The 18,309-nt window shown below is 40.8% G+C and overlaps 1 protein-coding gene across 4 annotated transcripts in view; it reads right to left on the reverse strand.

The window, feature by feature from the left end:
• The window catches only part of LOC115577155 (interleukin-1 receptor accessory protein-like 1), a 290,011-nt gene that overhangs the window by 225,465 nt on the left and 46,237 nt on the right, over nt 1-18,309 (reverse strand). The window contains exon 1 of one of the 4 annotated variants that reach the window (XM_030410010.1): nt 12,495-13,068. The exons of 1 other annotated variant lie outside the window; for it this stretch is intronic. The gene's annotated coding sequence lies outside the window, so the exon portion shown is untranslated. Of the gene's footprint in view, nt 1-11,142; nt 11,162-12,494; nt 13,070-18,309 lie in introns of those variants that run through there. 2 more of the 4 variants (XM_030410013.1, XM_030410012.1) reach the window with 2 other exon arrangements.

Genomic DNA, 18,309 nt, shown 5'->3' on the forward strand with positions numbered 1-18,309 from the left:
ATCATTTACTAAATCTCAATTCAATATATCTACCACAGGAATGCTGAACTCAACAAATGACCAAAGAAACAAGTGATCTTAGAATCAAACTGGGCCATTAGCTCGCCATTTGACCTCACCACGGAGTAAGCTATGAGAAAGTGAAAGAGAAATGAAAGTCAGACAAAATCCACTTTCAGGGACAAACACAAATGTGCACATGCAGGCCCATGAACACTCATAGAAACTGTCTTTGTCGTCACGTCCAGCTCTTAGCCCCTTTACCTGAGCTGCCTGCTAACTACATTCTTTATCCTGCCTGGCTGTCAGGGAAATAAGGATGACATTAAATGAACGGAGCGCTCTCTTTGGATATTCCAGGCCAGGGCTAAGCGGACCCGCTGGAATCACTGAGAGGAGGAGGTGAAAGGGTAGGAGGGGAAGAATGGACCCTCGAAAAAGAGTGAAGAAGAGAGGATGAGGAGAAGGCTAATATGAGGCAGTATCATGAGACAGTGCCAAGCAGTGGAGCAGTGAAACACGCAAGAGGGGAATCACTGAAATATTCTGGTGACTGTAGATTCTTACGCAAACTATCACTATTTGACATCCCAGTGATTATCATCCGTGTTTTACTGTGTCGCCTGCCTCTCTAACTATCTATAAAATTGCTTTAATGTGATTTAGAAGATTAAAACAATTTGGAGAATCTACAGAGCAAACTTTCCAGAGTTAATAGATGTTGACTTTTCAACGCACGGACGATTATTGGGGTTGTCAAAGAGTTGTTTGTTCTCTCCCAGCTGCTTTGGGCACTAAAGCCGCTATTCAAACTGTCTTCAAGTTTTAAATTAACTCTGGTGGGTAAGGATTTATAGCAGAAAAAGCACAGCGATGATTCACAAGCTGATGGATACTGATAATTCTGCTCTATTTCTACAACGCAGATCATTTAACACATTTGAAAGGACAATGCTTTACCTCTAAACTTGTTATGAGCAATCAATTACCCCGATCATGTACCACATACAGGACGACTTTCCCGCTGCAGCTATGTGGGAAGATCTGTGTCGATCGACTTGGATTAGCTCTGTCTCAAAGTTACTTGTGTAACAGAATCCAGGAAGCCGTTTAATTCAAGCACGTGTCTTCTCTCTGGCTTTTCAGGCTTGATCTGTCCTGCAGGTGTCAATCAAACCCTCAAACACGATCAGAGTTCAAGGTATGAAATAGGATTCACCTCGGGAGGAAGCACGCTACACTAGCTGCTGAATGACACTTGGAAGACCTCGTGCTGCAGGGTTATCCGAAGCCTAACATTAGCTACATCTAACTATAGCAGCGGTAGAAATACTTCTTTGCAACATCCCAGATGCTGAATAAAATGAAAATTCATCAAGGCGAGGCAGCGTCTTCCATCGGCAGCGATGAGATATTCACGGGCTGAAGGATTTTCTCTCTCTATCTCTTTCACACACAAACCTCAAGCACACATTTTTACTCAACACCTAAATTTAAATCTGTGACACTGAGACTGATCCGCTGCTGAACCAACGACTCCCAAGCTAACTCTACAGTATGCTAATGCTATTCATTGGAGAGCATCAAAGTCAGAGTTCTTCAAGGAGCTCTGACTTTAAGAAAGTAAAAAAACACTGCATATTTTACAGTATAAGGCAGGCTGGCCGTGATCCTCTACTACAACAGAACAGCTATAGATTACACAGAAACATGAAAAGGGACAAATAAAATGTCAAACTTGAATGTTCTTAAACCATTGAAAGAGTAAGTAAAGGCCTTTGAAAATAGCAATAATGCCCCAGCAGCTCTTATGGTTTTCGAGATCACTTCAGCTGAATATACTTTTGTTGTCTAAGCAGCAGAACTGTGGGCTGATTTAAGGGGGGAATGAAAGAGGATTGTCAGATTATTAACACAAGTTAATAAGCCCCTACCCTAAAGCAACTATAATCATTCAAGCTGCAAAACATTTATCTTGCTGATTTGTTTTTTTTTCACATCAAATCAACCGCTAGGAAGAATCAACTTGAGCCAAAAGCAGAGCATGTGCATAATACAGCCAGCAGCGACAAAACAAAGAGAGCCTTTGAACATGTAATAAGTCTTTCTTCTAGCAGACAATGTGCCTGAAATTGTACAGTCAATTTATCTGACTTTGTCTGTTGAGGTTGTGGACCGGTGGAAACTACTTCAGCTTTCATCATTGATGAATGCACAATTGTATGGATAATGATGGATGGATACGCATGTGGCTTTCGGATTCTTTGATTGCTATACACAAAACATTGTGTTAAGATACACAGTCTGTTTTGTTACAGGGGAATTTAAACCACACAAAGCAAAGCAAACATCCTCTAAGACAGGTGCGCAAACAGCACTTGGAAATGTATATTACATATATTATACATATATACACACAACCACACACACATACATGCAAAAGTGGACACACACAAATCTGTCAACGTGAAAGCCATTTGTCTTCAACGCACCTTTTCTCTGAGAATGTCCCTTACATGTCTGAACCAAACAGCCCTGCAAGCAAAAATAAACTTAAGTGCTAAGGTGAGCAGACATGCTTTAGCTACCACTGAGAGCTTAACGGCGCAATGCAAATAAGCTTTCACACCATAACAGACGAGCCACATCTCCATGCTAGGCAGCTGAGATTCAATATCGTAGGACAAGGAGTGCTGCGTCCCCAGGCCCTTCTTGTAAAGTGGCCCATAAATCAAGAACCCTGTTGAGAGCCGGTCTCTCTGGGTCTGGTCCAGCAGGGGGGAAACGGAGCCACACTCTGGCTGGGAAAAAGGCACAGTGGTATAACCCTCCCCTGTAAGGCGAAGCGTGCCTTCGCAGCATTAAATTATTACAATCATTAGCCAAACTGGGGATTAGATTATTACTGGAATTGTTATATTGCGTGTATATACATGAGGCGGAAGTTCAAGGTGTTCAGCCATGCGTGTATATGAACTGGGTCAAACTGTATACACTTATTAACGTTGGTTTATATTTCGAAGCTCGTATGTTATAGCAAGGAGTGTTACAAAATGGGGACAAACAAAGGAAAAGGATGTGAAAGTCAGTTTAGTCAAATCTTCTGGCACAGACTCATACTTCGTGGACAGGCAGACAATCTTAATGAGATCCCCCCCCCAAAAAAAGGTTTCCTGCCAAAATACCTGGCTCCACTTTTGCAGGGATGCACTGGATTGCCATCTGGCACAGTACTGCATGGAGCAAATCTGTGCAATTCACATGCATTACTTTGTAACATGTACTGCATACATGTTTTGTTTGTGTCACAAATCAAAGCCACGGATGATAAAATTATCAGTATGTGATGGAGGGTTTTATTAATCTAATTGTTTTGATTAATTGAGGAGTTGTTTGGTCCGTAATACTTCAGTTTGTATCCTTAGTATTTTCACACATCTGATTTAACTGTTTTATGAGGGGCATACAATTGGCAAGCTGAGCCTTAAGCCATGGTGACAGGTTTAGAGTCTTGGAATGACTGGAAAGATGCATACTTCCCCTTGTGCAATCAAATAAAGGAAACCAATATAGAACTTCACGTTTTAGAGCTAGACAGCTTTTTCCAAGTCACTTGTGAAGGTATCCACAATAATCACGACAATGGAAATCTATCAGAACCAATTTATACTGATGTTTTCTCTGTGATCCGTGACAAATTCTCATATAGTCCTATCATCCATAAAGAGAGTAAAGAAACCAAACATATTCACATTTAAGTAGCTGGAATGAAATGAGGGCTCCAGGCTAACTTTTTTTACTAGGAGCACAGTGGCCCCTAACTGAAAATTGCAATCACAGAATTTAAGGGCGCACACCGTAAATCAATTATATTGACTGTAAAAGAAATATTTATATTGTTGCATTTTCATTGGAGTACAGGTCATATGCCTTAGACTAGCACTGTGTCTGACCAGTGTGTTTTATTTTTTAACAGTGTAGTGCAAGCATTACCTGCAAATTTTGTGTTCCCTGCACGTTGCAGGTATTGACTGCAAAATTTGCAGTTGGAATTGGAATTCGTCTCGCTGAGAAACTTTAACCAGTCAAATTTGGGCACCCATTCTTCACAAAAACAGTATTTTCTTCCCTTTTTCGCCACACTTGTGCCTTCAGACTCGGACTCATCCTCTGAGTTAGGATTTGACTCTGGCATACTACTGGGCTTATCTGGGAGAAAATAACCCAGAGATCCCACCAGATATGTGTCCGGTGTGTTACTGCTCCAATCCGGTTTTGCAGTACTGCAGTTATTGGTATATGTGTTAAAAACAACAACACAAAGTGTTCCCGACTGAAGGATTAGTAGAAGAGCTTGTATTTGTGTCTTTTTTGGCTAGTCAAACTGAACATCCTGGATCATATTTCATCTTCTCCTCTGTATAGCAACACATCCATGCTGACACAGCCACTAGCATTTTTTTTATTTTTAACTTAACACTGCTGTCAGTCTGTGCTGGAAGTCACCCATTCATGATTTCTACTATTACAATAGAGATAAATCGAGATTTTGGATGCAATCATGTCATAAATCCTTCTCATGAACGCTGCGAGAAGGACTTGTACTGGAGGCAGGTTACATTATAGGTTATATATTACAGACTTGATTGTCAACACTTTGTTTACCCAGCTCTTATGTTTAATAGCTAATGACAAATGAAGAACTGCTAATGAAGCACTTTTTGATTGCACTCTCTATTAATCACTTGATGTACTTGTTCTATTGCAGGTCCTGTCTGATTCAGATGAGGGGATGTGAGGTCATATATATATATATATGTATATGTATATATATGTATATGTGTATATATATATATATATATATATATATATATATATATATATATATATATATATATATATATATATACATATATACACACACACACACACACATATATCTATATCTATATATATATCTATATATCTATATATATCTATATATCTATATATATATACACTACTCACAATAAGTTAGGGATATTGTTATTTACATGAGTGCTTTTCCTATTTGGTCTGAATTTTAATGAAATAGGTAAAAGTTTCCTTTGATATTACTAATAATGAATGAGAAGAAACACCATTTTCATTAGTTTAATATTTATTACCCCAAAAATTTAGACAATAACAAGGATAGCCCCAAATAACAAAAATGTCAATAGCGGGTGTTTCCACCATTTGCCGCAATGACAGCTTGACAGCGACGTCTCATGCTCCTCACTAGCCTCATGATGTTGTTCTTAGGCAATGTGTTCCACTCCTCCACAAGTGCTACACACAGTTCTGCCAGGTCACGTCGGGGTGGGGTACGATCATCCGGTCTCTGCTTCAGCTGGTCCCAGACGTGCTCTATGGGGTTCAGGTCAGGGGACATTGCTGGCCATACCATATGACGCACTCCGACTTCCTGAAGTCGAGCTGTGACAATTCTGGCACGATGTGGTGGAGCATTATCATCCATGAACAGAAAGTTGGGGGTGTGCTGGCGGAATTGGGGGATGATGATGGGTTCTATGATGTCTCTGAGGTAAGAACGTGCAGTGACTGAGCCATCTACAATAACCAAATCTGTTTTGCGCTGACTGGTGATGCCTGCCCAGACTGTTGCACCTCCTCCACCAAAGGGAACCCTGGGGACCATGTTGACCTCGGCGTATCGCTCACCTCGCCTTCTCCAGCGACGCTGACGACCATCATTTCTGTGCAAGGTGACCTGACACCCATCAGTGAACAGGACGGTAGACCACTGCTGCATTGTTCAGGTCACATGGTCTTGTTCCCACTGCAAACGTTCACGGCGGTGCCTTGGTGTCAGTGGAGTCACCTGCAACGGTCATCTGGCATTCAAGCCAAAGCGGTGGAGTCGGTTTCGAATGGTTTGTCTGGAAACCCTAGTACCCCTCACATTTCGTGAATGGGCCTGCAGCTGTGTGGCAGCTGCATAACGATGTCCGAGTGCATAGGTCCTTAGGTACTGGTCATCGTTGCGGTCTGTCACTTGTGGGGCTCCACTCCTGGGTCTGTCACGAACTCTGCCAGTAGTTCTGTGTCTTGATCCAAGTCTGCTGATGACACTTTGAGACACACCAAGTTCAGGAGCAACATCTGACTGCCTGCCACCGACCCGAAGGCGCGCTATGGCCAGGTGGCACTGCTCGTCCGTTAAGTGACGTCGTGTGTTCATTGCTGTTTGAATGATGAACTTGGAATGACTTACTGACAATACCAGCTTTTTATACCCACAGAATGTTGAAATTGATGAAGCATTGAAAAGGGTTGTCTTTTAGTTTTTTGGTATTGGCCCCAATATGTAAGGCACACTGTACACAGTGAGACCATTACATGGAAAACACAAAATGAGGTGTGTCTATCACCCCAATACAATTGCCTCCCTATCCCAAAACTCTCTGAAGTGAAACAAGCACCGTATGTATGAAATCCACTGAGTCTCTCACAATATCCCTAACTTATTGTGAGTAGTGTATATATATATATATATAGATAGATAGATAGATAGATAGAGATATAGTCATATTTTTTTTGCGAATATGACTCTATCCTAAATGGGCTTGTAACAGGCTATGCTGAGTTTCCTGAATATCTCAAAAGCAGCCACTTAAAATACAGCTCAAAATGTGAATAAGACTGGTGCTTGCCATAGTGTTTTGATAACATTAGAGAGCGGTGTCTCGCTTGCTATGCAACTAGCCTTCAAATGCATTAGCCTGCATAATAATGTAGTCTGCGTCTTCCTATTTTCCCCATTTGAATTGGCAGTTTTTGCGATTTTTATCTCCACACCAACGTATGTAATGTCACAACAAAGCCTTCATGAATGAGTAAGCACAGATCCGATGAAGAGAGGGGGGGAAATGGGAGGAAAAATTGCTCATTTTGCTTCTCCTGGCATGCAATTTCCATCCTCTATCCACATCTCTCTAAAAGCTATCTAAAACACATCAACTTCATCTTTCTAGGCTGGATGGGCCTCGGAGGATCACCTCCAGACATGGCACAATGATAGTGGGGCTGAAAGAAAGGATGAAAATGATAATTCTGCCCTCTTGCTTATAGCAATGGGCTTCTCATTTTACTGCTGATTAAAAAGGGGAGAAAAATTCATTTTAAAACGTCACTTGCCCCTAGCAAAGAAAAATACTGTATACTGCGGTAATTGATCATGCCTCAGATGGCTGTTTCATCAGAGGAAGTACAACAAGAGTATTTCATCGCCTCCTTCTTCATTTTAGCCGTGTTACAATTGACCAGCACAACTTTTAAGCTCCGGGGCATCCTCCACTGTGGCTGACCTCGAGTCCTTTTATTTCCTGCTGTAACAAATGGGAAAATAAAGCGCTTTAAAATTGCATTTGATTCTGGTCAACCCTGTGCTTTGATCCCTGTGAAGACACACACGTACACACACAGAATAGCTTGCATATGTTTTTTTCAAGGAGAATGTAAAGAGACAGTTGGAAACGATGCCATTACCATCCTTTTATTGTGGCATTAAGCGTTGCTCTGCTAGGGTAGCAATGCCATTACATGCAGAAAGTAAATAAAGCTAGCATAGCAGCACACTCAGCTCAGTTCACATCCATACATGAAGGCATTCAGATCAAGGTCTGAAAAATAAGTGGGCCATGAAAATGACTTGCAAGGCAGGGCATTCTTTTTGATACCTCTCCACTGAATAACAGCAGCAAAGGGCACACAGTGAGTTAAAGGGCCACAGAGTGAAAAAGGGGGCCCATTTTGAAGGTCAGTTATTCTTCCATACAGCCTGGTCTTCCATCAACAAGTGATCGTGTTTGCTGTGGTCTTTGAAAGAGACATAATACTTGAGTTTCCTATACGTGTAGGTGACAGAGCAAGCTTCTTCTGGTAAACAACTGAGCTGACCTAACATGAACTACATTATGGTTGTTGATAAAGTTTCGATACCATACCCTTAGTTATAGTTGCTTCAGTGTATAAGTGTAGGATTGAGTGACTAGGTAAAGGGCATTGCCAGCGCGGACCTCAGCTGTAAGTAAAACCTGGCAGATTGAATGCATCTTTGATATCAGAAAGGAAAGTAATCCACAATCATTAAAAATGATCAGTAAAAATATCCTTTAAATATTGACAAATATTGACAGGATTCGGACAGGATATGTTCCCACTGGGGAGCTGAAACAGGTCTCTCACCAATCACAAGTGCTCGATTATTGGATATTAATAAATAAAAAAAAAAAAGTGTGCCATTTACAGGAAAGATTACACTTTGCTTCAGATAATCTCCATGTTTGTATAAGATGAGAGATAATGGGGCCAAGACGCAAGTGACATGTTGACAAAGAACATCCTGGGGAGTCCATGGGACAACTATATTGCTCTTTAATGCTTTTATTAGGAACCACCAGGGCACCATCCTCCCTCCTTCTCTAAAGAGTACACAGTTTTGGGCGCGGTTGCCTCTTTTTCCAAATAAAATTAGATACTGCAGACTGGAGCTTGCTCCAGTAATTAGGTGGAGGGGGGAGTGGGACCATAGAACTAACTAAATTGATCCTGGGCAGGATATTTATTTCTAAAATAGAAATACAAGCTTGGTTAGAAATTAGGAGGCCAGCCCATGGTTTAAAGAGGGAACCTTTTCAATTATTTAAAATGTTGTACTATGGGAATTGTAACTTGAAGCGTAAGTTTGACCAGTAAGTTCCTGTACTGTGGGATTTTAGTTTTAATCATTTCAATAAATACAATTCCAAAGCCCTCCAGCACAGACCACAAATATGACCACTCCGATCGATCAAAAGACAGAGAACGGTAACTCGAGCAATCAGCTGGGTCGTCATCATTTTTTAAAAGCAAAGAAATAAGGGCAGTGTTAACATCCCTCAGAAATTCTCCCTTTCAAACTGAGAAAATAATCACAGCCAAAAGAAAATGATCCAGATGCTCTCAAAAAGCCACATCAATTTCATTGGGGAACCCATCAATGCCTGGTGATATAGCTGCATGGTTTGTGATGCTTTTCTTTGTCCCTGTAACGTGATCGATTCATCTAACTTGGTTCAGTCTGTTACCAATAGAGACATTTTTCACATTGATTTTTATCTGGAGTACCTCTCATTTATATAAGTCGGAATAAATAGTTTGGAATATAATATTTAACAAACAAAAACAAACAAACAAAAAACAAACAAACAATAGATTTAAGTCTTTTATGCCCAGAGACAAAAAGTGACCAACTGTCCAACAGTCTCCAGTCTGAAAGGTGTCCAGCCACAGTGTCAAACTACCAGTGACTTCCACCAGTGCAACATCCGAGTTGAACTTGTAGTCAGTGCAGGGGAGCTCAATCAATTCCCATAACGATTCCTGCATAATTCTAAGCTAAATCAATACACTTAAAATTTTGCAAAGTGACTTTTTCGTCAATCAACGAATCGTTTTGAGCTCGATACCTTTGTAAAGTCACACAAACAAATTCTACTGCTATTCTGATTCAAGTTACTACGAAACTTTCTAATTTGTCCACAATTTTGCTTTATTCTTTCAAAAGTGGTTCCTAACTTGAGGGTCAGTAGCCTGAAGGGGCTACAAGATAAATCTGAGGGGTTTCCAGATAACTATTTATACCATACCATTTCAGATACCATATTAGGAAGAACAAGTAACATGATCCTTCCACACAAAATTATATTCATCTTTCTTGTGAAATACTACAGTTTTACACCATCTGTAATCTGATAGCCTGGCTAAGATAAACCAATAAATGGAAAGTTGTACCTGAAAATGCTTTTTTACTGAAGCCTGAAAAATGCACAAATAGATTGCAATTTTGGTATTCACCCCTGGTAGTCATGATTCTTCTTTGTATGGGCGAGACGACATGCCCAGACATATTTTAATCTACTTGATCTACCATACTTGTCAATTCATGACATGATGGCTGCAACAAAAATAAATAGCTTTGAATCAGATCGATGCCCAATGATTGCGATGGAAAATGGAACATGGCATGGGGAAAGAGGAATCTCATCTTCACGGGAATTGGATTTTCAAAAGATTTAACCGAGAGCGCGTCTGTTATGCATGTAGTCCACGGGCTGTAATACTCAGATTTCACAACAGTCAATACGTCTGCACAGCAGTGCCAGGCAGGAATGGAAGGTGCTCACGCTGAAGTACCATTTTTGCACACATGCACATGGTCGCATACACAAATACCATAAACACATGGGCTGGATCACCTGTCAGTATTTCCATTTCCCCTTGAGTCCTATTAATGTAATCTAATAGCCATGATTAAGGTGGCCCCTTCTCAACTTCCTCCCTGACATTCTTCCTCACAAATCCTCATCAATTGCTCCAATCACTCCTCACACAGAGCCAATATTCCACGGTGAGACAACCGTTATTTCCAACATATTAATGAACTCTTTCATTTGGAAGCCTTTGACTGCCGCCCCTTGATTGCAAAGCCAAGGCCAATAGGCCTTGGTGACAGCTTCTTGGAAATTAAAAGTATCAATCAAGGGGAAAAGCTTGCGATGTCTTTAGATCCTTGAGGGTATTGGAAGCTGAACCGGGTCAAGTTCTTTGCTTGTCATGGTGTGGTTTAGCGTATTTTAATGCAGTATGAGTGAGGTTCAGGCAAAACCACAGAGTTCATCATATTCCGACAGCCAAATACATTTTAGGAGCCATCATGTTAATGCAAGGACCACACATAACAAGTAACTTGTGCTGAGTTGGAAATATGTAAAACTGTCTGCGTGGCTTTGATGCTCACCTGAGGAAATTCAACCATAGAGTTTGATAAGAAATGGAAGCATTGAAATGTGCTGTGATTAGTCATTCAAAATGATGCTCGAAATAAACCTGCCCTTGAAATGAAGACTTTATTGGTGCATTAACTTGGCCTTTAAACCTACACTTAGTTTATCAGGGAGCAGAGGAGGAATTTAATGCTGCTGGGTAAATTTGACCAGCATAAAAAAGTGCCAATGCTGAATGACATAATCTCTGTCTAAATCAATTTCTGCGTAAGAGCACTCGACTCAGCTCGATATGTAGCTGCAGGGCTTCCGTTAAGTGGCCCCTGCCACTTACCTATGAATTCATCTGCTGCTGGTTGCTCCTGTAGCGAAGCTTGACCCCCAGATGCTGGAGATGAATCAAGTTATAAAAAAGAAAATAACATAAACCAAGAAGATATCGCCTAAAGCAGAAAGTGTCAAGAGGATATTGGAGCAGAAAGATTTAGAGCAGAGCATCATGCAAGCAGATTAAAGAGTAGTTAAAATGTGGTGAAAATGTTCCTGTTGACAAAATTTGAAAATCATATGTGATTAATGAGGTGCTGGTTGAATGTAAGGCGAAGGCTACCTGGCCTTAAAAGGTTCTGATTGGTCATAGATTAACAAAAAACAAGAGAAAAGAAGCATCTCTGCAGCAGTCCTTGCTTGATGAAACGTAGAGATGCAGCTTGCCAGGCTACAGTACCCTCTGTAACTCATCTATAGTAGGAGAGGGAGAAGGAACTTTCCCTGACCTTTTTGAACCAGCATCAGCTCTAACTTTAAATCAGTGTCTCTTCCCCATTCCAAAATATGTTGAACTGGCCTGTCTGGTCAGAGCCAGAGTGGAGCTATAACATCAATCTGGAGAATCATAGGCCATCATCCATCCAAGCAGAGAGAAGAAAGCAGGGGGAAAGAAGAGGAAATACTCGCACATACAGAGGAGCGGCACAGAGAGCTGACTCGCCAAGCAATCACTCAGCAGAAATAATTTGAAATAACTAAGCCCGGGTTCTTCTCGTCTCCCTCCTCTGGCACACACGCACACCCGCGCGCGCTTTGCGTGTGCGCGCACAGAGCGACACGCAGATGTGCACAAATTCGCATACACCCACTGACACACGCACACACGCAGGCAATCGCGCTTCCACAGGCGCACATGCACAAAAAACGCACTGCTGACGCACCGGAGCTACATGCAAATGCGCACAATGTTACACAATTAACGTCGGGACAAAATAACGCGCACAACGAACCGCATGCGTCTGCTGGCACACTGTGGCCGCTCTGCTCGGATAATTAGGTTTTACGAGGAAAAAAAATTACAGAGGACTTCAGCGGAGGTGGTGGTGCAGCCGCGGACAGTTCCACTGAGGAGGCTCTGTCCGCAACTACACCAAAAAGAGCGACTGGGATTCATGCGTAACTGAGGGAAATACAGGTCCGATTAAAATGCGCATTAAGTGCCGCATATTAGGAGATCATGAATACGTTTGTTAAAGCGCGTCGATAAGTGATTCAAATCTTTGCATATGAGATGTCAGCGCCGTCCAAATTCATCGCTGCTGCCAGTAAACTGGGTTAAACAGAACCACGGGAGGCAGCATGAGCACCTGACCAACTTTGGAAACGTTTAGGGGGGAAAAAAATAATGTAACTTACCCACGAGCAGTTTCCAAATGATATCGTGCACTCTGCTGTCAGTTCTGATAGCCCCACACCATCACGGTGTATCAGAATCTGTTCAGGCTTCAGAGTCAAGCAGAAACGTCTTTTCTTTTTCTTCAAAATGAAAAAAATAAATCAAATAAAAAAACAAGGAATCCCAGCTGTGAAATAGTCCACTTCTCCAAAAGAAAAACGCAGCGTCTATCCCAAAATTACATATTGCCAGCCTGGACTGGCGCAGATGAGAGCACAGAAACACCTGCAGCCGGTCACTTTGAAACAGCAGGAGAGGAGAAAATGAAGAAATCATGACAGTCATTATAGGAATGGTCGACAGAATCAATGAAGGACTATATCACGGGAGGCAATTAGTCTGATTATCCTATTTAATCAGTCGCTCAGCTGCTCGCAGCCACACAGCGCCGGGCAGGTGAGCACCGCGTTAAGCAGGACTACACGAGCGCAAATTTTCCAAAGTGATGTGCAGGAAAAGACACATCGGACGCCGTCTCTCTCTCTCTCTCTCTCTCTCTCTCTCTCTCTCTCGCTCGCTCTCTCATACTCTCTTGCTCTCTCAGAGTGCCGCTGTGTCAACGCGAGATGCGTCAAGTGCACATGGATTGACCAAGACAGCGCGGCACATGAGCGGATTTCTTGTAAAAATAAAAGCACACCATCTGTCAAAAAAAGAATGTGTGTATTTACAGAGAGCATACTTTACTTTTGCACACTGACAGCTGCAGCGCATCGGTGCATTTTCTTGCCAAATCAGCTCGCATCCAACATTTTGAGTTTGAACGATTCCACGTTCACTCTTGGTATTGAGAGCTGTGTCTCCCTTGACGCCTTTTATTCTGAAGAACACATCAGACGAGTTGTTTCCTCATTCTATCCGGCTTTACCATGTTACCAGTGAGAACGCTTCCAGTCAGACCCGCGTTCCTTTGGAGCCGTCATCCACTGCATGGCGCACTGACTGAAACAGACAGACACTCATGAGGAAATCCTCCTTCTTATGCGCATGTTTCGAGAAATGAAAGCGGAATGTGGGAATTACTTTCACTGGCTCATCCCGGAGAAAAATCAAGAGTGGTGCACGGGCAGGCAGGCAGGTGGGTAATGCAGTGCAGCTCAAGTTTGAGGATAGACGCACTGCCGCCCAATGGAAAGAACAGAAAAGGTCTTGGATACACTGGAAAAATCTCCTAACAAGTTTGACAAGTCGCTTGAGTCAAAAAGTTCTCATTAGTGCATAAAACCATGCAAAATAGACGAAAAGGAGTATCTAAAGACAGTGGGAGAAATACATGCCCAGGAATTCCTCTTCTCTTTTATAGATATATATATATATACATATTTTATATACATATATATATACATATGCACACATATATATACACATATACACACACACACACATATGTAATATATATATATATATATATATATATATATATACATACATACATACATACACACACATATGTAAGATATATATATACATACATACATACATACACACACACATATCTATATCTATATCTATATATATATATATATATATATACACACATATATATACATATATATACACACACACACACACACACACACACACACACACACACACACAAGAGAGAGAGACAGAGACAGAGACAGATATAGATAGATGGTTGCTTTTAAAAACTAATCTGAGAATACATGACTTGTTGTAGCTGTGCCTAAACAAAATCTAACTTCATTCAGGATCAACATTGTGGAATAATATTAAAGTACTGTACCATGGCAGGTCAACCAAATCCCATTTAATTATGTACTGGGGCTTCGTGTGACCTCACACAAACCAGACCTTAATTTTCAACAGAAAACTGTCCAAGTGCCATCACAAAATAATTTATTTTTGTCTTCATCTACTTCTTGTAGGCTTATAAAAGGTGATCGCATTTTAATTAATTTTTTATAAAAGAGAAAAACTCTCTGATTGCACTTACAAATTTGTCTCTATTGAGGATTTGTTTTGTACTCAAATAAGGCCTTAAATTGGCCTTAGTGCTATATATCCACTTCTGACACCAGTATTCATTCCACTGCATCAGCATTTATCATCATCTTTTTTCTTGTTCAATATTAACTACACACTTTTAGTCTGCTGAAAAGCCTGAAAGGATTTCAATCTGCACAGTGCATGTCTTACCAGTATTTATGAGTAACCAAGGACTTGTGTCCAGCAGGCAAAAGACAAAACCCTGAATCACTAAAGATGATGAATGGATAGCTTGGCCGCCTTCTTTTCTCTCTAAACTGGAGAGGTGTGATACAGATTAAGGACTGGTAGGTAAGTGGGCCCCCCTGTCGGCCTGCCAGGCCCTAAAAAAGGGAATCGTTTGATTTCCCTCTCACTGGGCTACCCCTGTCAAGTCTTTGGCCTCTGGCATGGTGTTTCTGTGAGGCGAATTTCGATGAGGGGAGGGCTTTGAGGAGGAGAAAAAAACACCCTCCTCGGACTGAAAATGTGCACTTGTGAGCTTTCTTTGTTGTATGTGGACCCTGATGTGAATAAGAGTTTCTTAATGAGCAAAAAAGTGGACAAACCGGCATTGATTCCGCCTTCTATCTGAGGTTGTCGTCCACAAATGGCCTCAACTCAATCAACCGCTTGGTGTGCAACTTTGAGGATGACTGTCGACTGTCGATTGTTTTGTTCTGTATTTGCATTTTTCCTTCTGGCTTGAGGATTTGGGTGTGAGCCTGGGAGAACAGTGGTGCAGTGTCAATAAATCCACTGATGTGATTTGACATTTAAAATTCAATGATATATTTCTGTATCGATTACATGCTGGAATGTGAAATCTTGTACACATTCAGTTCATTTTAGTGCATTTTACATTATTCAATTATGCTCCCCTATGGGTTAATGATTTTTGTTCCGTTCCGTTCCGTTTTCTTCCGCTTTATCAATGCGGGTTGCGGGTGATGTTACCGCTTTTATACCACCTTTTTTCAAGGTGGAGCGGGGGTACTGGGGCCAAATCCAGTGACTCTATGGGCGAAGGCCAGGGTACTCCCTGGATAAGTCGCCAGCTCATCGCAGGGCCCTTACTGATGGCAGTGGCTGCCACGAAGTGTTGAGGTTGGGGTTCAGCATCTTGCTCAAGGATGCTTCGGCTTGTAACTCAGGAGCCAGGGATTCGAACCAGCGACCTTCCGCTCACTAGTCCTCAGCTCTACCCACTGAGCTACAGCCGATTTTTGTTACACTCTCAAAAACTAATGCATAAATTCACAAATACATCAACACTGAGCTCATAACAATGCTGTTTTTACTAACCTTTTCAAAAGAACACAATTTAGGAATACATTTCCACTTGACAGTGGTATGAAGCTTTATACTGCTCCAATTAAAAACGATACATCTACTGATGCACTGGATGTAAAACCTCTGAAAAACACAGGACAACATTATCTGCAACTAGTATAGGCTCAGGCTCAAATCTTGAAGCACAACATCTTAAAAGGGCATACTGCACAGGGTAGCTATGTATATGTGATAAAATTGTGTTTGATGGTATTCTTCCTGGAGTAATGGAAAGATAATGAGATGAGGGGAAATCTTCTTAAAGCATCTTTTTAATGCCTTGTCAACACAGATATTTATCTAAACAACTATCTTCTTCCCTCAGTTTGAAATTATGTCTGTACACAAGAGAACGCAAAACTAATAAATACTTGAACAAGGATGCTGTTCCAGCAGGGGGCGATTAGGTCTGTGCCAACGATAATTCAAACACCAGAGAAGAATATTCAGCTTGCACAGAAATTGGAGTTTTGAAGAGATGTCATATTTAAAAAATCTGTTTTAGTGAACTAATATGCAGTTAGCATGTGAATGAGAGGCCAAAATGCAAAAGAACATGTTCAATTTGCAAACATATCTGTAAATATGAAGAACGAGGCCTTAATGATGCAAAATAGTGCTAAACCACAGACTTGGCTTTTTACAAACATTTGCCAGACCAAGGTCATCTTTTTTTGGTCTGTAGAAAAAGTAGTATTGATGGGTACAATCATGCTTTAAGCTTTAAGAAACAACAGTCAAACACTAATATATTATTATCATGAACTTTGAATAATGCCTGTATAAGCTGATAACTAAATAAAACATCTATGATAAGTCTTAATTATGACTGAGTCATAAAAAGATATTTATATAAAATGCACCTATGCTCTTTAATAACCTTTTTGGGTGACCAGTACTGTGTTCAGTGATGAGTCAAGCTATATGCTAATAATGGGAAAACGTTAATAAAGATGTTTTATCGTATTGCTAAGTGTTCTGGCATTTTTCCGAGATGATTACCATTATTGCTTTTGTGCAAGTCACATGATATTCAATCAGCTGAATCAACTGTATTACTGTTCATTTAGCCATTTTGCCCACAGTCTGTTGAGACTCCTGTAGTTCCTATCACCATGTGGGAGAGATCATAGCTGTCAAAAATTCTAGCTATCCAAGACTCAAGAATAACTGAGCCTACTAGTTATTAACGTCTGAGGAATATGACATGAATGCGGCATGTGACAGCAGTCATTCCCTCACTCTATCGGTATCTATTCCCCGCGTCAAAAACAATCTGTCATTCTCTAAAGTGAGCGGTAAATGGAGATTTCAGTCACTTATCGTTATATCATGCCATGCGTGGTTTTGCATGACTAATATTCACATCTATCACAGTCAAACTTTTGTATGATTTTGTGGGGAAGTTATTGTAGTGCATCTAATTTGGACACTCCAATACAATCGTGAAAAGTAGATACACCGCACAGGGTAGCAATAAGGAAGTGTTTTGGTTACAATATTGTGTATGAGACTTTTCCCCTTGGTTCAAAGTGCAGATTGTTGCAAATTTTAACACACTTGAGATGATTTGTAATTTAAACTTTGTTGCTTGTTTGTTAATGGGACAAAATTCCTTTTCCATAAGAGCACTGGTAGATTTATATTTTTCCCCCAGCCTGATAGTTCTTATTCATGAAACACCGACAACCAAACACATTTCTCAGTACAAAGGTGAGTCCAGTAATCCTGGAGTCATCAGTATGCATCTTTAAACATTAACATTTCAACTAGATGACGATACAGGACTAGGACTACAACTTGTGTGGTGTATAGCTTTTGTGGTGTTAAAGAATTGCACTGGTCAGTAAAAGATATTCAAGATATTCCAAAATCTACTTAACACTTACATTCGATTAGACTTTTCAATAGTTTTCGAGGGTTATTTAAAACGTAATGATATTCTTTTTGGTTAAATGAACTAAGGAAGAGGCCACTGCAGCAAACTGTAAAAAAAAAAAAAAAAAAGAAAAAAAAAAGAAAGCACAGCCATATGTTCCTGCCCCACTTCTTCAGCTGCATATCTCAACCTCATTTGGACTGAGAGAGATAATCAGACATCACTTTGTGAGATGGACTGTTTTCAGAGAAGGCTACAAATTTAATTGGGGTAATGAGGTCACTGGAGGAAGCCTTGAAGCCTTTCTCCAATTACTGCCTACCAAACAGAGTACCAACAGGACTGAGCAGAAAACATTTCGACATGACAAAGTTATTAGAGAGTACCGCACAGATTAACAATGCGTGACCCTTCCTATTAAACCAATAATGCATGTTTTAATTTGATCCTGTTGCTGAATGATGGTCCAGGATGAAGTGGGAACAGAAAAAAGACATCAGACAATTTTTATCTGCACCTTTTACAGTGGATGAGTTGAACTCGCAGACACATATTGTCAGAATCTTTACAACAGG

Source organism: Sparus aurata, chromosome 24, assembly GCF_900880675.1.
Source record: "Sparus aurata chromosome 24, fSpaAur1.1, whole genome shotgun sequence".
Classification (NCBI taxonomy): Eukaryota; Metazoa; Chordata; class Actinopteri; order Spariformes; family Sparidae; genus Sparus; species Sparus aurata.